Here is a 6,050-nt window from a genome sequence, read left to right as displayed (position 1 = left end):
GGGCTCTCCATGATACCAGAGATTTTTCAGGCAGGGCCTAATGATGAAGTCACTGAGAACTGCCATGGCCTACCTGCCGAACAGCTTTCCTTACATTGACCAGATTTGGAGGTGGCCTCTCCAGGAGTGTCTCCTGTGACACAGTAGAAACCTTTACATGCTACATCTCTCTAAAGCTAGAGACTTCTCTCTGCTTCATTAGTGGTTACATGTTCTGAATGAAGAAAGTTAGTCAGGGGCTCGTCATGGTTAGAAATGATCTAGGAAAACGTAAGGAAGGAGATTCTTCTGTATATTAAATTTTTCTCAAGTCCAATCCTGTGACAATAAGTTCAATTACCTAGGTTTTCTCTGTTCCCCAGGTGCCAGTATTTTCCCTACAGACCTTTAATGAGTGAATATTGTGCTACATTTTCTGATTGTACATTAATTGACAGTGCACATTATATATATTCCTGCATGTGTACTCAAAAATTTCATTTTTTCCAATTCCATTTTTGCAATGAATTTAGCAACAAACATGGCCCAGCTATAGAGTGAATATAACAGTGTAAATATTGTGTACCTCTTTCAAATGATAAACTCCCAAATCCTTATTTTACCCAAAAATTACCAGACATTACTAAACATGGACTATAGAATGTGGTTCTGTAGTTCTATTAGATATCAGTTCTCTAATATTTACATTCCTGTGGTCCCAGGGCAATACTTGAAGGTTTTGGATGTTTTACCATGATTCTTTCTTCAGACATTATATATATTCCTGAATATGTACTCAAAAATTCTGTTTTCCAATTGATTTTTTGCAATAATTTTGTCAACAAAGGGGGCACAGCTATAGAGTGAATATAAAAGTGTAAATATTGTGTACCTTCTTCAAATCATAATCTGCCAAATTCTTATTTTATCCAAAAATTACAAGACATCATTAAAGCAAAGGAAAGCATGGGCTAAAGAAATTTTTTTTTAGTCCCAGTGTATATCAGTTCTCTAATATCTACCTTCATGAGTTCCCAGGAAGAGACTTGAAAGATTTGGATGTTTTAGTATGATTCTTTCTTCAGGCCAAACAAGATTCAGGAGCATGTGCAGGATTAGGAATGGCTTGAGGTACAGTGAAACCTCAGCTTCATTACATTCATAAGGACAGAAGAGAGTCTATTTGGCACTGCCACTTGTGGATTCTACTTTCTTGACCATGTTTCCAGGAATCCAGATAAAATTCCATCTAACCTCATATATATACATATACATATACATATATACATATATATATGTATATATGTATATATGTATATATGTATATGTGTGTATGTATATGTATATGTAATGTGTGTATGTATATGTATATGTATATGTATATGTATATGTATATGTATATGTATATGTATATGTATATGTATATGTATATGTATATGTATATGTATATGTATATGTATATGATGTATATGATGTATATGATGTATATGATGTATATGATGTATATGATGTATATGATGTATATGATGTATATGATGTATATGATGTATATGATGTATATGATGTATATGATGTATATGATGTATAGATATAGATATAGATAGATACAGATACAGATATATATATATATATATTTATATATATATGTATATATATATATATATATATATATATATATCACCACCAAAAGTAGATAAGATTGATGAAGCTTATAATTGCATGACTTGAAAAAACGGATATAGGTCTTTACTGAGAGACACAGCTAAAGCATATCAAATACAGAAGTGAATGGTAGTGGCAAACCAGTGAACTGAAAACACATCTCTGGTTGGTAGGTTTTGAGAAAGGATTACAAGAGCTGAAGGTGCTTTCAATGCGATAAGAAAATCAATGCGGACACCCGCGGATTCCAGCCCACAGCAGCTTTCTGCCCCCAGACCCTGTGAGAGAGAGACCCAACCGCCTGGTCAGGTGGGCACTCCTGAGGCTGCAGAGCGGAAGAGACCACCAACTCTGCTCACCCCTGCCCACATCCCTGGCCCAAGAGGAAACTGTATGAGGCCTCTGGGCTCCCATGGGGGAGGGCCCAGGAACGGCAGGACCCCTGTGCCTGAGACACCACCAGAACCAGAAGGAAACAGACCGGATAAACAGTTCTCTGCCCCCAAATCCCGTGGGAGGGAGAGCTGAACCTTCAGTGAGGCAGACAAGCCTGGGAAACCAGAAGAGACTGCTCTCTGCACACACATCTCGGACGCCAGAGGAAAAAGCCAAAGACCATCTGGAACCCTGGTGCACTGAAGCTCCTGGAAAAGGCGGCACAGGTGTTCCTGGTTGCTGCCGCTGCAGAGAGCCCGTGGGTAGCACCCCAGGAGCGAACTTGAGCCTCGGGACCACAGGTAAGACCAAATTTTCTGCTGCAAGAAAGCTGCCTGGTGAACTCAAGACACAGGCCCACAGGAACAGCTGAAGACCTGTAGAGAGGAAAAACCACACGCCGGAAAGCAGAACACTCTGTCCCCATAATTGACTGAAAGAGAGGAAAACAGGTCTACAGCACTCCTGACACACAGGCTTATAGGACAGTCTAGCCACTGTCAGAAATAGCAGAACAAAGTAACACTAGAGATAATCTGATGGCGAGAGGCAAGCGCAGGAACCCAAGCAACAGAAACCAAGACTACATGGCACCATCGGAGCCCAATTCTCCCATCAAAACAAACATGGAATATCCAAACACACCAGAAAAGCAAGATCTAGTTCCAAAATCATTTATGATCATGATGCTGGAGGACTTCAAGAAAGACATGAAGAACTCTCTTAGAGAACACGTAGAAGCCTACCGAGAGGAATCACAAAAATGCCTGAAAGAATCGCAAAAATCCCTGAAAGAATTCCAGGAAAACATAAATAAACAAGTAGAAGCCCATAGAGAGGAGACACAAAAATCCCTGAAAGAATTCCAGGAAAACATAAATAAACAAGTAGAAGCCCATAGAGAGGAGACACAAAAATCCCTGAAAGAATTCCAGGAAAACACAATCAAACAGTTGAAGGAATTAAAAATGGAAATAGAAGCAATCAAGAAAGAACACATGGAAACAACCCTGGATATAGAAAACCAAAAGAAGAGACAAGGAGCTGTAGATACAAGCTTCACCAACAGAATACAAGAGATGGAAGAGAGAATCTCAGGAGCAGAAGATTCCATAGAAGTCATTGACTCAACTGTAATGTAAAGATAATGTAAAGCGGAAAAAGCTACTGGTCCAAAACATACAGGAAATCCAGGACTCAATGAGAAGATCAAACCTAAGGATAATAGGTATAGAAGAGAGTGAAGACTCCCAGCTCAAAGGACCAGTAAATATCTTCAACAAAATCATAGAAGAAAACTTCCCTAACCTAAAAAAAGAGATACCCATAGACATAAAGGAAGCCTACAGAACTCCAAATAGATTGGACGAGAAAAGAAACACCTCCCGTCACATAATTGTCAAAACACCAAACGCACAAAAAAAAGAAAGAATATTAAAAGCAGGAAGGGAAAAAGGTCAAGTAACATATAAAGGGAGACCTATCAGAATCACACCAGACTTCTCGCCAGAAACTATGAAGGCCAGAAGATCCTGGACTGATGTTATACAGACCCTAAGAGAACACAAATGCCAGCCCAGGTTACTGTATCCAGGAAAACTCTCAATTAACATTGATGGAGAAACCAAGATATTCCATGACAAAACCAAACTTACACAATATCTTTCCACAAATCCAGCACTACAAAGGATAATAAATGGTAAAGCCCAACATAAGGAGGCAAGCTATACACTAGAAGAAGCAAGAAACTAATAGTCTTGGCAACAAAACAAAGAGAATGAAAGCACACAAACATAACCTCACATCCAAATATGAATATAACAGGAAGCAATAATCACTATTCCTTAATATCTCTCAATATCAATGGCCTCAACTCCCCAATAAAAAGACATAGATTAACAATCTGGATACACAACGAGGACCCTGCATTCTGCTGCCTACAGGAAACACACCTCAGAGACAAAGACAGACACTACCTCAGAGTGAAAGGCTGGAAAACAACTTTCCAAGCAAATGGTCAGAAGAAGCAAGCTGGAGTAGCCATTCTAATATCAAATAAAATCAATTTCCAACTAAAAGTCATCAAAAAAGATAAGGAAGGACACTTCATATTCATCAAAGGAAAAATCCACCAAAATGAAGTCTCAATCCTAAATATCTATGCCCCAAATACAAGGGCACCTACATACGTAAAAGAAACCTTACTAAAGCTCAAAGCACACATTGCACCTCACACAATAATAGTGGGAGATTTCAACACACCACTCTCATCAATGGACAGATCATGGAAACAGAAATTAAACAGTGATGTCGACAGACTAAGAGAAGTCATGAGCCAAATGGACTTAACGGATATTTATAGAACATTCTATCCTAAAGCAAAAGGATATACCTTTTTCTCAGCTCCTCATGGTACTTTCTCCAAAATTGACCATATAATTGGTCAAAAAAAGGGCCTCAACAGGTACAGAAAGATAGAAATAATCCCATGCGTGCTATCGGACCACCACGGCCTAAAACTGGTCTTCAATAACAATAAGGGAAGAATGCCCACATATACGTGGAAATTGAACAATTCTCTACTCAATGATAACCTGGTCAAGGAAGAAATAAAGAAAGAAATTAAAAAACTTTTTAGAATTTAATGAAAATGAAGATACAACATACCCAAACTTATGGGACACAATGAAAGCTGTGCTAAGAGGAAAACACATAGCGCTGAGTGCCTGCAGAAAGAAACAGGAAAGAGCATATATGTCAGCAGCTTGACAGCACACCTAAAAGCTCTAGAACAAAAAGAAGCAAATACACCCAGGAGGAGTAGAAGGCAGGAAATAATCAACTCAGAGCTGAAATCAACCAAGTAGAAACGAAAAGGACCATAGAAAGAATCAACAGAACCAAAAGTTGGTTCTTTGAGAATATCAACAAGATAGATAAACCCTTAGCCAGACTAATGAGAAGACACAGATAGTGCGTCCAAATTAACAAAATCAGAAATGAAAAGGGAGACATAACTACAGATTCAGAGGAAATTCAAAAAATCATCAGATCTTACTATAAAAACCTATATTCAACAAAACTTGAAAATCTTCAGGAAATGGACAATTTCCTAGACAGATACCAGGTATCGAAGTTAAATCAGGAACAGATGAACCAGTTAAACAACCCCATAACTCCTAAGGAAATAGAAGCAGTCATTAAAGGTCTCCCAACCAAAAAGAGCCCAGGACCAGACGGGTTTAGTGCAGAATTCTATCAAACCTTCATAGAAGACCTCATACCAATATTATCCAAACTATTCCACAAAATTGAAACAGACGGAGCACTACCGAATTCCTTCTACGAAGCCACAATTACTCTTATACCTAAACCACACAAAGACACAACAAAGAAAGAGAACTTCAGACCAATTTCCCTTATGAATATCGATGCAAAAATACTCAATAAAATTCTGGCAAACCGAATCCAAGAGCACATCAAAAAATCTTCCAACATGATCAAGTAGGCTTCATCCCAGGCATGCAGGGATGGTTTAATATACGGAAAACCATCAACGTGATCCATTATATAAACAAACTGAAAGAACAGAACCACATGATCATTTCATTAGATGCTGAGAAAGCATTTGACAAAATTCAACACCCCTTCATGATAAAAGTCCTGGAAAGAATAGGAATTCATGGCCCATACCTAAACATAGTAAAAGCCATATACAGCAAACCAGTTGCTAACATTAAACTAAATGGAGAGAAACTTGAAGCAATCCCACTAAAATCAGGGACTAGACAATGCTGCCCACTCTCTCCCTACTTATTCAATATAGTTCTTGAAGTTCTAGCCAGAGCAAACAGACAACAAATGGAGATCAAGGGGATACAGATCGGAAAAGAAGAAGTCAAAATATCACTATTTGCAGATGACATGATAGTATATTTAAGTGATCCCAAAAGTTCCACTAGAGAACTACTAAA

Source organism: Rattus norvegicus (assembly GCF_036323735.1).
Source record: "Rattus norvegicus strain BN/NHsdMcwi chromosome Y unlocalized genomic scaffold, GRCr8 chrY_unlocalized_19, whole genome shotgun sequence".
In the NCBI taxonomy this organism is placed as follows: Eukaryota; Metazoa; Chordata; class Mammalia; order Rodentia; family Muridae; genus Rattus; species Rattus norvegicus.
This window is presented reverse-complemented; position numbering follows the sequence as displayed.